Source organism: Crassostrea angulata, chromosome 2, assembly GCF_025612915.1.
Source record: "Crassostrea angulata isolate pt1a10 chromosome 2, ASM2561291v2, whole genome shotgun sequence".
Classification (NCBI taxonomy): Eukaryota; Metazoa; Mollusca; class Bivalvia; order Ostreida; family Ostreidae; genus Magallana; species Magallana angulata.
This window is the reverse complement of record NC_069112.1, coordinates 1,565,356-1,581,980: the sequence shown is the minus strand read 5'-3', so window position 1 is coordinate 1,581,980 and position 16,625 is coordinate 1,565,356. Positions and strand designations below refer to the sequence as shown.

At 33.7% G+C, this 16,625-nt stretch overlaps 1 long non-coding RNA gene across 1 annotated transcript; it reads left to right on the top strand.

The window, feature by feature from the left end:
* The first annotated feature begins 433 nt into the window (after positions 1–433).
* LOC128171471 (uncharacterized) lies at positions 434–15,767 on the top strand. Its single transcript, XR_008242090.1, has 3 exons — positions 434–642; positions 7,456–7,575; positions 15,238–15,767. It is a non-coding gene; the product is annotated as an uncharacterized LOC128171471 (long non-coding RNA).
* The last annotated feature ends 858 nt before the right edge of the window (positions 15,768–16,625 follow it).

Here is a 16,625-nt window from a genome sequence, read left to right as displayed (position 1 = left end):
ATTTATACACGATTTCTCTGCTGGAACGATACTAGTTTCTTCTAAAAAAAGTTTTTTTAAATGGAGATGAAGAGAGATGTCAAACACATGTAAAAAGATATACAGTACAACAATTCAGGGTGTGACAGAGACTATACAGCAAACCAACCAATCAGGTGACACTTCTATTGTTGGGTGTGGGATGTCAGTCATACAAGGTCTGCATACATTCAGGTACACCTGACTGCAGGTCTTACATGAATTATTACAGGCCGGATATTCTAATAATCATACGAAAAATACGTTTGTCATCATTGGGTAAAATATTGATTATTATAGGTAACTTTGATTTCATTTAAGAATTTCCTGTTTTAAAAAAATTGATGTGAAGCTTTGTTTAAGGTGGTGGTGGGGAGTGGGGGGAGGGGGGGTTATGACAGTGGGGATAAAAAAAATAGCGTTAAGTATATGAGAGAACTTGTCGTTTGTTAACTAATTTTCTTTATGTTCCAGTATTCCAGTTTCTCTTTTTATTCCTTATAGACTAAAGAGTTCTGATTTTAGCGTGCTAAATCGGATGTTAAGGGGAAAAACTACAATCCATAGCTTCTGAGAAATAGAGCGGAACTACAGATTTCATTAAACGGCACGAGGAATATAGAAGTAAGTCACTCCAAACTATGTACCATGTCAAACTACGAGGGTTGTTCGGAAATTATTGAGACATTTTCTCTTATTCTTTTAGTAAAAAAGATAAACTCTTGAAATTTTACCAAAACGTAAATCAGGATAGAGTTTATCAATGTGAAAAGTTTCTTGTTCATGGCATGAATAGATCATTCCAAGCAAGCTGACCAACGTGCCTTCGTCTTGTAACCCGGCGCAACCGCAAACTTTTCGCAACGTCATTTTAACGCTTCTTATTGCTCCCGTGTTTTAAACACCTTACAAACGAACTGAAATAAGAATTATTCTTTATTTCTCATCTTTTGTTTTAATTTCAAGATGTCATCATTGACTTTTTCTCTCATTCTTGTTTTTTAGAGAAAAAATCGAGTTATTTTTACCCGAAAGTCTAATTACTGTGAATGTCTCCTGCAGTCGTTTTTTTTTTTACATATTTTAGAACTGTTGACAACAGTTAGTGTGTCAAAAGTTGTTTATTAATCCCTTTGGCCTAATTCTAGTTAAACAATCAGTGAAAAAAATATGATGAACTGAAGTTCTATACCCTGTCTTGTCATCGTATAATTTTTTACGCAATTGCGTGGCTTTAAAAGGTCTTCTTCTGAGATTTCCACCAGTTTAATGGTTCTCGTTGCGCCGCCTTGACGTCAAAATTCAATGTAAAGTCGTTGTCAGATTTTTATTGTTTGGTAAATATATGTGTACCATATCCGTATTTCAACTCGAACATCAGTGAAACTTAATCAACAGTTAGTCGCAAAGAATAGCAAAATGAACATATTTAATTTGATTTCTTTTATCATTAACTGAAATTCTACGGACACTTATAAAGTAGATGTATAAGTGTATCTAATCTCCGAGTTCAAGGCTGCGCCGGGTACCCCGACCACCGACTTGTTTATCTAATGTCGTAAACAAAATATTAAATATTCTTTTAATATTACTTTGTTTTATTATTTTTTGGTGTTTCTTCAGTGTCTATGCCAATTTTCACCAAAATTCGTCACTTCGAAAAGAAAATAATCGATTTGTCTCAATAATTTCCGAACAACCCTCGTATATAAGGTAGTCTATTAGATGTATCATATCACATTACACAATGCAGTCTATTAGATGTACATGTCATTGAGTAGGTCACATAGACATGATACAGACACAAGTAACATTAAAGTAAGTCACTCCAAACTATATACCATGTCAAATTATATAAAGCAGTCTATTAAATATTCATGCCATTAAATAGACTGTTTTTGAATCAATTCATTATTTTTCGAATCCGTTTTGTGCGTGTTTTAAAAAAAGGGGGTGGGGGATGTTATTGAAATTGTGTAAAATGTGGAGTATATTTGTTAATGAACAATTATATGGGGTGATAATGCATGTATGTAATGTGGTATTATCTTATAAACCTGTTTATACTTACTGAACACAGTAATGACAGATCAGTTACAAATATAACGGAAGTATTTGCCTTTTTTAAATAAAAATTAAAATGTTTTAATAAAATTTTGATAAAATAAAACTTTCCACAGATGGTAGTGAGGTCTTTCGACTAAGCAGAGACATACAACTGTTGCTTATGTTTTGTCGAAATATTTTAGGATATCCGTTATCATGCATGCATAAATAAAAAAAAAACTTAACAAAGAGGATAATGGTTGGGACATTCATCTTTTATACGGAAATACAATTAAATCTTATTTGATTTTTGCATGTACCTGGAGAGAAGTTAAACTGAAACGTCCCTCATATATATATATTTTTTTGGGGGGGGGGGGGGGAGAAATCGAAGTTGCAACTATTTTATGTATTTTGAGCTGAGCAAGGCTTAATATAGAATGTCGTAAACTAAATTACTTTATTCTGATCTTTGGCACAAGAGTGTAAACATGGAATTCAGTAATTGTGGCATAAACTGGAAGTGGAGAACAGGAAAAGGGCGATTTCAAACCTGTTGTTATCTCCTTCATTACAATATTGGTAGAATAGATCAAGAACAAAAGGTCAAGGTTACATCTCAGTGTCACTTTTAGGGGGGTTACAACTTCTCCAATATCTTATAAAGAAACGTTCACGACAAACATGTTACTGGTTAAATTTGTTTTCACTTTTGAATAACCTTGACCTTTGACCTTGACCTTTTTGTCATGCAGAGAAATCATTGATGCCACTGCAAGTTGTTCCGTGTGTCTGCAATTGCCTGTTTTCATATTTTGGATTCGACCACGGCGACTCATCACAAGTGTATTCAAAACAATATATTTACATTCCAAATATTTTTTGCATGTAAAGTGTGTGAAAAGATACTGCAGTTATAAGACTGTAACACACACAGGGTACTCAAAGGTTAAAATGACTAGTTTTATTATGACGTCACAAACGCTGAACGCTGTAAAATGAAACGTCACAAGCGAAAATCAAAGTTCACGCTTGTGGCTGTTCGGTGGCTCTTCCATTAATTTGAACTTACCCTTAGGATAAAACAGAAATTTTGACCTAAAAAACACATTTGCAGACAAGGAAAGAAGTTTTAAAAAATGTAAATATAAGCATTAAATCATTATTTTTTTAAAGATATAGTCTCATAACTGCAGCGGTGTGTGCATATAAATTTTCATAACGCGCTAGCGCGCATTATTCAATTTGCATGCACACACCGCTGCAGTTATTAGTAATGAGATTATGAGACTATATCTTTCAAAAAATAATGACCCAATGCTTAAGTATACGGTGTCAATTAAATCAATGTAATGTGATGTACACACAGCCTTATGTATAAGGTCAGCCGCGTTTACAAGAGCAAGTTATGCAAGATTGAGATGCGTAGTGAATGATAAACGTTAAGTGACTGGTTGACATGGTAACACCTTTCATAAAGGAAACAGTAATGCTGCCTGGTCAAAGTTTTGTCCTGAGCAGCTAACTAAGATGTTGACGGCGTCCTCGAATTTTAAATAAACAACTGCCTTTAAGGATCCAAATCGATAACAGCCAGTCAGGTACACCTGAGAAGAAGTAAATAAATGATAAGAGAGAACATGATAAAAAAGTTTAAAGTATAAGTAAAATAAGGGGTCTTTCGTCACCAACATTGTGAAGGTTAAGAGGAGAAAGAGAAAGAGCGGTAGAGAGAGATACAGACAGACAGAAACATAGACGGAGGCGGAAAGAACGAAATAGCGAAAAAAAGATAGACAGGAAGAGAGAAAGAAAGAGAGAGAGAGAGAGAGAGAGAGGGGGGGTTGAGTACATAGCTGAAGAGGTAAATAATTTGACTGCAGGTTTTGACTGTGCAGTTAATATGATCAAGGGTAATCAAAAACAAGTACACAACAACATGTTAATACTTTGTGCCAATCTTCAGAATCCTAAAACCCGGTATTCTTATTTATGTTCCCCTATAATTGTTTCCATAATTCCCTAAATAAATAGTGTAAAAGGGGTGGCCATTTCCATAAAAGAATATTTTTCTATATGTGAAAAATGTCTGATTTAAAAATATGTGCTATAGACAGGGCTTTCCGACCCCCCCCCCAGCCCCCAGGGTGTCGATATTTATAGGGTGAAGGAAGAGTTTGTCATTGTCGGCGCCGAAAACGTCCACAGCTCAAAGATCAGGAGTTCTGGGATATACCGTAGATATTTAAATGATGCAGTGATTAAAGTGCATCATATTGACCCAACATGCAAAAATCGGCTCTTTATCCTACATTTAATGCAACAAGCTAATATTTTAAGTTGGTACAAATAACACGGTCAGTGACAGATAGCAGAGACTCACTTTTTTTCTCTCTATTTCCATTTTACTTTTAACAGAATTCCTCATCTTTGCAAGAAACAATTTTAGTGTCCATTCTATGTTCTAGGTTGAAACAATGGAATCGCGTTCATATTTATTAAACAAATAAACTACCCAGAGGGCAAAATCCAGACACCTTACAAAACCCTTGGCTTTCTATGATGAGAATTATTAAAGGTATAAATGCCGTTTGAAATCTATTAAGCAACACATTTTATACACTTTCTGTAAATTATACAGTTTAAGTCAAACGCATTTAAAAGTATTGAATATAGATTCTAATGAATTCATTCGGTCGGTAAACGACAATTTTGAAATATTCAAAAACACGTGATGTGACAAGCTAATTTTAGAACGTACACAAGATGTCGACGCAAAAACGTTGTTTGTCTGTGGACAGTGGAATAACGCGTCCAAAGAGAAAAGAAAGAAACAGTTTGACAGAGAACGTTGTAAAATTAGAGTATATATTGAAGAACACATCTAGCGGTGGGAACGTGTTAGAGACGTCGTGCTTAAAGTGGAATAAAACAGCTGGAAAAAGTCCATAAAATCCTTTTAATAAAACGAAATGTCGTTTCGATCAGTGTCAGCCATTTTTGTGATGATGTGTTTTTCCACCTTAATTATGAGCTTGCCGGGTTCATGCTAAAGACGGGTGGGTCACACAGCGGTGTGTTTTCTTTTTTAAATAAGATATATTTACTCATAAAGGAAAACAAATTATATGCATGGTATGATATTCATTGTCTGATTATGATAAAACTTGTATAGGTTATTATACAAAAACCTTTTTAAAAAATGTATAAATTGTATCTGTTTTGAGTCAAGTGACCCCAGAAGGGATAATTTTGACTTGCTATTTTATAATTATATATGTTGTCAAATGCATGAAAATAATGATTTATTGCAAAAGAGCTCTCATCAGTTGTCATCGACACCGATACGCACCCATCCTCATAAAATGCAGATGAAAATATATGATATTTTTTCTGTTAACAGCACAAAAACCCCCAAACAACTGTAAACAAACCTGTCTTATTACCTCGTCCTGCATGCTGCTCCTCTGAATTATTATTCCCGCACACATGCGCAAATGTACCTCAAACGTTAATCGTTTATGGATGCGCATAGGTAAATCGCCGTTATTCATTTGTAACATTTTTTATCGAATTCTTTTTTATGTACTTAGTCATGCTGACAAAATTTGGGTTTGGCTTTCAACATCACAAAAAATGGCGTTAAAATGGCATATATTTACCTTCATTCATTAATATGTTTTATGATTAATGTGGGTTATGTATTTTCTTCAGTGTCACTAGCTTCATATCCAGTATGAATCATCAAAGAATGGATTTTAATCTAAAATAAAATACTTATTAACTACATTCAATTATTTTTCTCTCCATTCTTATTATGGGTACTGCTTGAAATATTTAAGTAGCATTAAGAAATGTTATCCTGTACTTGTGGGTATATTAGTGTGTGATCTCAATGTTATAGCTATCAGTTAGCAAATTGACAATGTAGTGTATTGAAGGCAATTGTGCAGTATACTAAAACAACTATTTTTTAAGTCCATGTACTCAGAAATGTGTTGCTTTTGATTAATTTGTGCAATGAAAAAAAATTCCTAAACTAAAGTATCAGTAGGTTCGTCAAACCACAATTATGTTTATTTAAATGGGTCAATAATGGGCCGCCGTCGCTTTTGAATGAATTGATTTGTTTTAAAAAAAAAATAAAAAATAAACCGGAGAGGTTGTTTTGGCTGCGGACTTTATAATCTGGAGATTAAAAATTGGTCTCAATGGATGTAATTTAATTTTAGTAATTTATGAGAGCATGCATAAGATTGTATAATCAAGTCTTGATTTCTTTGATAAAACAATAATTGACATAAAATTCATTATTCTTTATTATCTTTTAAATCCATGGAAAATTCTAATCACACTTAACAATCATATAAAGCATCTATCAAACGATGCTTATTTAAAACGAATTAATAAAAACATGTACTATAAACTTCTACCAGACAGTCTAATTTTGATTTTAAATTCAAAAATCCTTTCATCCTTACACACCACACACGCCTATCAGCTTACAGTCTGGCATCCAATTATTCGCGTCATCGTAGGTAAACAGGTGTCGTATTACATCAAAACACCTTGTAGTATGTAGGGCAACCAGTCGGCTGTATCAACATTTAAAACATGATGCAGGGGGGGGGGGGGGGGGTGAAAACTCGAGCGTGATTCGGTGAAAATTGCTAATAAACTGCATGAGTTTTGTTTTAAATTTAAACATTGCTGGGCAAACAATCAACAATTTAAACTGAATTTTAAAATATATTAGATTGAAATCTGATACATTCCATGATCGATGTACAGCTAGTGTGAATTTATACTTGATATCTCTGCTGGAACGACACTAGCTTCTTCTAGAAAAAAAAAGTTTATTGAAATAAGAGAGAGAGAGAGAGAGTGTTTCAATATTTGTTTAATACTTTACTTCTTCACATTCATCTTATGTTAAACACATGTAAAAAGGTATAAAGTACAACAATTCAGGGACTGACACAGACTATACAGTAAACCAACCAATCAAGTGACACTTCTATTGTTGGGTTCTCGATGTCAGCCCGACAAAGTCTGCACACATTCAGGTACACCTGACTGCAGGTTTCATATGCATTATTACAGGCCAGATATTTTAATAATCTGACAAAAATACATTTGTCATCATTGGGTAAGATATTGATTATTATATGTAACTTTGATTTGATTAAAACATTTTTCGTTTTAAAAAATGTGAACTTTGAATTGAAGTGAAGTCTTGTTTTGGTGGTGGTGGTGGGGGGGGGGGGGGGGGGGGGGGCTTTATGACGGTTGGGATATAGAAATAGTGTTAAGTATATGAGCGAACATGTCGTTTGTTTACGAGTTTTCTTGATGTTCAAGTATTCCGGTTTCTCTTTTTATTTATTATAGACTACAGAGTTCTGCTTTTCGCGTGCTTAATCGGGTGTTAAGGGAAACAACTACAATCCATAGCTTCCGAGAAGTAGAGCGGAACTACAGATTACATTAAACGACACACGGAATATAAAAGTAAGTCACGACAAACTATGTACCATGTCAAACTATATAAGGTAGTCGATTAGATGTATCATATCGCATTACACAATGCAGTCTATTAGAAGTGCATGCCATTGAGTAGGTCACACAGACATGATACAGACACAAGTAACATTAAAGTAAGTCACTCCAAACTATATACCATGTCAAATTATATAAGGCAGTCTGTAAGACGTACATGCCATTGAATAGACTTGTCTATAAGACGTAAATGCCATTGAATAAACTGCCGTTGAATCAATTCATAATTTCTCGATTCCATTTTGTGGTTGTGATTTCCTTCTTTAAAAAAAGTGGGTAGGGGTGTTGTTGAGTACATGTAGAATACGTGGTATATTTGTTAATGAACAATTATATGAGGTGATTATATCAGGTGATAATGCATGCATGTAATGAGTTATTATCTTATAAAACTGCTTATACTTACTGTAGGTTAAACGCAGTAATACAAAATCAGTAACAAATATACAGGAAGTATTTGCCTTTTTTTTAAATAAAAGACCAAATATTTGAATATAAAAGTAAGTCAGGACAAACAATGTACCATGTCAAATTATATAAGGTGGTAGCAAGATCCTTCGACAAAGCAGTCCGTCGACATACAACTGTTGTTTATATTTTGTCTAAATATTTCAGGAAATCTATTATGCATAAATTAATAAAAAAAAAAAAAAACTTCACACGGTTGATAATGATTGGGACATTCATCTTTGATACGGAAAGATGTGCCCGGAAGCAAATACAGTTAAATCTTCTTCATCATATACTTCCCTGGTTATTGATTAAAATTAAAAGAAAACATAAATTTAATTGAAGCCTTAATTTACAATCAACAAACTGCACACAGTGAAACATTTTAATTATCAGAACTAGAGTTAACGTTATTTAGTCATAGAAACTTTTTTATTGAACTTAACTGTTTAAGGTTCATTTTCTTCCTCATGCTATTAGATTGGTAAAGAAAATCGGAGTTGCAACTAGTTTATGCACTGTGAGCTTTAAGGCCTCAATATAGAATGCAGTAAAATTATTTACTTTGTTCTGATCTTTGGCACAAGAGCGTAAACATGAAATTCAGTAATTGTGGCATAACCCGGAAGTGGAAGAGAACAACCCTAAGTGGAAGAGATCAACCTTGACTTTTTGTCATGCAGAGAAATCCTTGACGCCACTGTATGTTGTTCTGTGTATCTGCAATTTCTCGTTTTTCATATTTTGGATTCGACCGCGGCGACTCATAACAAGTGTCTGCAAAACAATGTATACGGTGTCAATTGAATCAATGTAATGTGATGCACACACACACACACACACACACACACACACACACACACACACACAAACACGGCAAACAATGTGTATGGTGTCAGTTGAATTAATGTAATGTGATGTACACACACCCTTATGGACAAGGTGAGCTGTGTTTACATGAACAAGTTATGCACGATTGAGATGCGTAGTGAATGAATAAACGTCAAGCATTGTTGAGTGACTGGTTGACATGGTAACATTTTAAAAAAGAAAATAGTAATGCTGCTAATATAGAGTGTTTCTGGATAGCATGACTAAGAAGTGAACTCGCCGGGTCAAAGTTTTGTCGTGAGCAGCTAACTAAGATGTTTGCAGCGTCCTCGAATTTCAATTTAAAAACTGCTGCACATTATTCTTTTGTGTTGAATTGCATGAGATCAGAAATTAATTAATTAATGCTGATTGTTGAACATTAAAAAACCAAAAAGTTCCAATTCGATTAAAGCCAGTCATGTAACGTATCACCTGAGAAGAAGTAAATAAATAATAAGAGAGAACATGTTAAACAATCAGTCTGATAGTATTACATAAATAACAAGCATTCTAAGAGTATTGCATAAGCAATACACGTCCCCTACCGGTAACCCCTTTGATTGAGAATGACAACAGTTTGAGACCCTGTATATTAAATATCCCAAATCATAAATGTAGTAATTGTAAAGTATGAAAAATGATTATAATTAACAGCAAACAATCTCAAAAATCCATAAAAAAAATACATATTTGAAGCAAAGCAAACACAGAAGTCTAACGTTAGTCTATATATCTCATTCAACAGCATAACCCGATAACGAACTAGAAATGATAAATGTAATAAAACAAATAATGCACGATAGTATTTATTATTTTACTGACCACATAATGTCCTCGTTCATTTAGTACACACCGATAATGAACCCGATCATTAAACAATTTGGAGTGAAAAAATTAAATTTCTGGAAATTATGTTGACTATTCGCTACAAAAGTATAAACTTGGTCTGCTGTTTGATATTTTGAAGCTGCTCAGCAAGTTTCACATCATTCGTCAAACGCATGCAGAAAAAAACAACGAAAAACTGAAGTGGGACAGACAGACGGACGGACAGACAGACAGACGGACGGACGGACGGACAGACGTACAGACAGACAGACGGACTGACGGACTGACGGACGCCGACGGACTGAGCTATAGTCCCCTCCGGTGAAACCGGTAGGGGACTAATAAGAGAGAACATGTTAAACAATCATTCTGATAGTATTACATAAATAATAAGAGAGAACATGTTAAACAATCATTGTGATAGTATTACATAAATAATAAGAGAGAACATGTTAAACAATCATTCTGATAGTATTACATAAATAATAAGAGAGAACATGTTAAACAATCATTCTGATAGTATTACATAAATAATAAGGGAGAACATGTTAAACAATTATTCTGATAGTATTACATAAATGATAAGAGAGAACATGTTAAACAATCATTGTGATAGTATTACATAAATAATAGGAGAGAACATGTTAGACAATCATTCTGATAGTATTACATAAATAATAAGGGAGAACATGTTAAACAATTATTCTGATAGTATTACATAAATAATAAGAGAGAACATGTTAAACAATCATTCTGATAGTATTACATAAATAATAAGGGAGAACATGTTAAACAATTATTCTGATAGTATTACATAAATAATAAGAGAGAACATGTTAAACAATCATTGTGATAGTATTACATAAATAATAGGAGAGAACATGTTAGACAATCATTCTGATAGTATTACATGAATAATAAGAGAGAACATGTTAAACAATCATTCTAATAGTATTACATAAATAATAAGAGAGAACATGTTAAACAATCATTCTGAGAGTATTACATAAATAATAAGAGAGAACATGTTAAACAATCATTGTGATAGTATTACATAAATAATAGGAGAGAACATGTTAGACAATCATTCTGATAGTATTACATGAATAATAAGAGAGAACATGTTAGACAATCATTCTGATAGTATTACATGAATAATAAGAGAGAACATGTTAAACAATCATTCTGATAGTAGTACATAAATAATAGGAGAGAACATGCTAAACAACATTCTGATAGTATTACATAAATAATAGGAGAGAACATGTTAAACAATCATTCTGATAGTATTACATAAATAATAAGAGAGAACATGTTAAACAATCATTCTGATAGTATTACATGAATAATAAGAGAGAACATGTTAGACAATCATTCTAATAGTATTACATAAATAATAAGGGAGAACATGTTAAACAATCAGTCTGATAGTATTACATAAATAACAAGCATTCTAAGAGTATTGCATAAGCAATACACGTCCCCTACCGTTAACCCCTTTGATTGAGAATGACAACAGTTTGAGACCCTGTATATTAAATATCCCAAATCATAAATGTAGTAATTGTAAAGTATGAAAAATGATTATAATTAACAGCAAACAATCTCAAAAATCCATAAAAAAATACATATTTGAAGCAAAGCAAACACAGAAGTCTAACGTTAGTCTATATATCTCATTCAACAGCATAACCCGATAACGAACTAGAAATGATAAATGTAATAAAACAAATAATGCACGATAGTATTTATTATTTTACTGACCACATAATGTCCTCGTTCATTTAGTACACACCGATAATGAACCCGATCATTAAACAATTTGGAGTGAAAAAATTAAATTTCTGGAAATTATGTTGACTATTCGCTACAAAAGTATAAACTTGGTCTGCTGTTTGATATTTTGAAGCTGCTCAGCAAGTTTCACATCATTCGTCAAACGCATGCAGAAAAAAACAACGAAAAACTGAAGTGGGACAGACAGACGGACGGACAGACAGACAGACGGACGGACGGACGGACGGACAGACGTACAGACAGACAGACGGACTGACGGACGCCGACGGACTGAGCTATAGTCCCCTCCGGTGAAACCGGTAGGGGACTAATAAGAGAGAACATGTTAAACAATCATTCTGATAGTATTACATAAATAATAAGAGAGAACATGTTTAGCAATTATTCTGATAGTATTACATAAATAATACACGTCCCATACCGGTTTGTAGAAATCTGAGAAAATAATGCACTGTTATGCAGAATATCATTTCTAACCGTCTTCTGTACCCCGAATCAACAGACCAACCCGAAACGAACCCGATTGTAATAATACAATAACCCTGTCGATTAAATTTACAATACAATGCATGACACTATTTTACAGAACTTATTTGTTACAAACAATAAAAAAAGGAATGGTCCAAGTAATGCACGATATTATTACTGACTACATACTTTCCTCATTTGTTCAACACACATCAAAACCGATAACGAACCCAAACATTAAAAAATGGAATATAGACAATTAATTTTTATCGAAAATGTGTCAACCCGACGTTACAAAAGTGTAAACTTGATGTTTAGTTTGAGATTTTGAAGCTGTTCACCAAATTTCATATCATTCCTCAAACGCATCAAGAAAAAAAATGTGGAAAACTGAAGTGGGGCAGACAGACGGACGAACAGACGGGACGGACGGAAAGACGGACTGAGGGACGCAGAGGACAGCTACAGTTCCCTTCGGTGAAAACCGGTATGGGAACAATAATTGTAAGTAAAATTGGGGGTCTTTCGTCACCAACATGTGTATGTCTAGAGGAGAGAGAGAAAGAAAAAAGAGAGAGAAATACAGACAGAAACATAGCCAGAGACGGAAAGAACGAAATAGCGAAACAGTGAAAAGAGAGAGAGAGAGAGAGAGAGAGAGAGAGAGAGAGAGAGAGAGAGAGTTGAGTACTCCAAGTTTTAACTTTGCAGTTAATATGTTCAAGGGTAATCTACAACAAGTACACAACGACATGTTGATACTTAGCGCCAATCTTCAGAGTCCTATAACCCAGTATTCTTATCAATGTTCTCCTATAATTGTTTCCATAATTCCCCCCAAAATTGTGTAGCCATTTCCATAAAAGAATATTTTTCTATATGTGAAAAATTATTCCCGTGCACATGCGCAAATGTACCTCAAACGTTATTCGTTTACGAATGTGCATAGGTAAAACACCGTTATTTATTTGTAGGATTTTCTATAAAATTCTTTTTTTATGTATCTAGTCATGCTGGCAAAATTTGGGTTTGGTTTTTAACATCGAAAAAATGGCGTTAAAAACGGTATATATGATTTTCTATCACATTCTTTTTTATATGCATAAAACAATTTGGGTTCCGTTTTCAACATCGCAAAAATGGCGTTAAAAACGGCAAACAAACCTTTAAGTGATTGAATGTAATGCATTAAATGCACATATCTACAGGTATAGAGGGCCCTGGTGGTTCTGGTCAGAAACTCTGAACAATTCAAACCTGTCAAATTAGAATGGTAAAGTTACCGAAAATAAACTTTGGAGCCCCCCTCCCCTCCCCTCCCCTCCTCGATAACAGCCTCTCTTCCGAATTAAAATCGAGTTCCGTGCATGCATTCGTAAACTGGGAAAACTGTCTAGGAATAACAAGACAAAAATTGTTAATCGCTTAGTTGAAAATCCATATCTTGATGTTAAATGAATTTTGACATATTTTATTTTTAGATTGGTTGGGTCTATTATGTAAACGGCAGTTCAAACATTTTGTATGATAATTACCGGTATGTCATTCAATTTTAATCGTCAAATAATAAGATATAAAGTTAAACTATTGATGTTTATTCCGCAGTAGTCGAATTTCCAGTTTATATTGCACATGGCGGAAATTTTTTACATGTATTTATCTTGAGATCTACACGTGGAACTAAAATATATGTCAAAGTAGTGAAGTACTGTCGGGAGTTGATTTAATAGATTGTCAAATATCTTAAAAATCAACAATATGAAATTTCGAATGGCAAATAGCTTATGAGATGTATTTTAATTATTACGCATATTTTTTGCCTAATGAATATAAATTCTCGGGCTTCGGCAAAAAAACAGAACTATAGACGGAAAAGCCCATATGAATCATGTTCTGTACAAAGTTGCTTAGGAGAGGATCCACCTGCTTCTAAATACATTTCATTGAATTTATCGATTATATTCAAGTACTGAGTCTTGTCAGTGTGATAAGTTGTGTTAATTATGTCCAAACACTGTTTCACTTCCTTTTTGCCCGAGTAACTGCAGATGGGAGTTGATTAAAATCAACTCCCAAAAAAATGTGTTAATCCATGAAAATAAAATCATACTGCTTTCTCTTAAACAAATATGTATATTTAATGCATCTATAGACTTTAGTTTGTCATTTTAGAAATAGAATATCAAACTGCAAGGGTCATTTAAAAGTCAATTCCTCTAATGTATTGCGATTGTTATGAGCGCTTCATTAAAGGAAACGAGGTACCAACATTTGCCTAATCCCAATTTTACTTGAAAAGAAATTATCGAATTCCATTGTAAAATAGGAATGATATAGGCCCTAATTATGAAAAAAGTTTAACCCTTTCGCTGCCAACGTAAATATTTGAATTGCCAAATATTTAACGTCACTGGTTACGAAAGGACTATGTGCGGTATGGTCAAATATCTGCCCCCGATTTCAACCAATTTTAAATAGTATCGAATTAAAACAAAATCTGTACAAATCATTGTATAGATCTAGAGGATGCCTATAACTTTTATCTTGATTTTAGTCAGCATTGCTTATTTGCTGTTTATCTATGACGTCACCTAAATGACATAATTCCCGCAAATTTTCGAACAAATGAAAATAATCTCATTTTTGCTCTATATTTTGCATTTGGAAGTATAGAGCGCAGGTCTCCTCAAGTGCGATTTTAAAATATGTTTATCTTCAGATAGGTATACACATTATACTAAAAAATGGTACTTGAGCAAGCCTGCACTCATTGTTTCCCAGTCGAAAAACCATCGGAAACACCCATATTTTGCTACAAAACACCAATTTATCAAAATAATGCAATCTTTATGACGTCATTTCTACATTATGACGTCACTGTGGTGTTAAGTCGGCCCTCGGAGGGAATGTTTTCTCTAAAATATTCAACACTATCGAGTTCTTTATCTTACTTAAAATCCCCCCATTGAACCTCCAAGAAGCATTGACCCATTCATATATCCAACTGTGCTGTAATACAAAAGCATCAAGCTCATTTGAGATTCCAATAGTACCATACACAATAGCCTAACCAAACACACCTTTTATTCATGGACGAGTGAATAGGTGCGCATCTTATAGTAAACCATTCCGCTGTACTGAGCAGACTTAAATGTAGATGATGAACTTTTTAACGAAAAGTACATTTAATGTATATAGATCTAGAGGTCTACACTACCGGGAAAGACACGAATACCGTTTGAATGATATTTTAGACTTGCAAGGAGAAAGGACAAATCAGAAATTTGACGAAAATTAACAGACGATGATTTGTTAAAAATTTTATAGGAGTCTTATGAAGTCAAAGTGCGACAATATTAAGGAAAAGGAATGATGTGGTTCAAGGTTCAAAGAGGAAGTCTAGTACTGTTTATGGAAGTGATTTATATGTGATCCCAAATCTATCAAAATTAGGAAAAGGAGATATTTCTGCTGAAATTTCATTTGTGGCTTATCGGATTTACATTTACGGATGACAAGATTTTATAAATTTGGATATATGTTGGAAATACATGTTTTAGCATTTTGTCATTTTTATTTGTTTTATGCACTGTTGGATATTTGAATATCCAACTGACGGGCGGTTGGATATTAAAAATATCCAACTGCCCATCAGTTGGATATGTATATATCCAATCACTGTTGATTGAATAGTGAAAATAAACGTTGACAAAATACAATAGGTGACGTCATTGAAAAACATGACAGTAAATTGATTATGGAGGCGCTTCAAGAAGTTTTAGATTTTGCATAAGAGGAAGAAAGAAAAGTTTAAATGTTTGATGTTAAAGATATAAAAAAGCGTTTGAACAAATAATGAGCTTTTCGTAACTAATCAGATAAAATGGATATCAATATTTGACAGCTTGTTTTGATGAGCAAACTATAGATCGTTACATCCCACCGAAAGTCAAAGCACTTGTAAAATGGCTCAAATGAATATTGTCATTGCCTGCTAATAGGTTTTCTTCAATTTTTAATACTGAACAACTCGATAAAAAAAAGTTATACACATAAATAATAATGAAAGGATTGACGCAAGCTACAACAGCAATGAGTTGAACTAAATTTTAAAAAAAGAAACAATAAGGATAGCATGATTGTGGTGTTTAGTTTAGCTAACCATTTATACGTATATACATGTACAGTAAGTACAATGTATATGTACTACCAACACTAAAACACCTTCGCAATGCATGACAATAGATAAATATAAAATGCATGAAAAATCGTACGGAAGCTCGTTTGTGCCACGTAGGAAATTAAAAATATTTCATCTGGCGGCCGCCAGATAGTTATTTGGCGGCCGCATTTTATTATCAGACGGCCGCCACATAATGTTCTGGCGACCGCCACTTATATATCTGGCGGCCGCAACTTAATATCTGGCGGCCGCCACATAATTTATCTAGCGGCCGCCACCTTAATCATTTTGCAAAACGTAAGTGTTAGTGTATTTATATTTGGTTGAGAAGATTGATGTTGACACAGCCGCTGCTAAAACAATGTGAAGCTATTTCCTTGTACACTATACATTTTAAAGAATT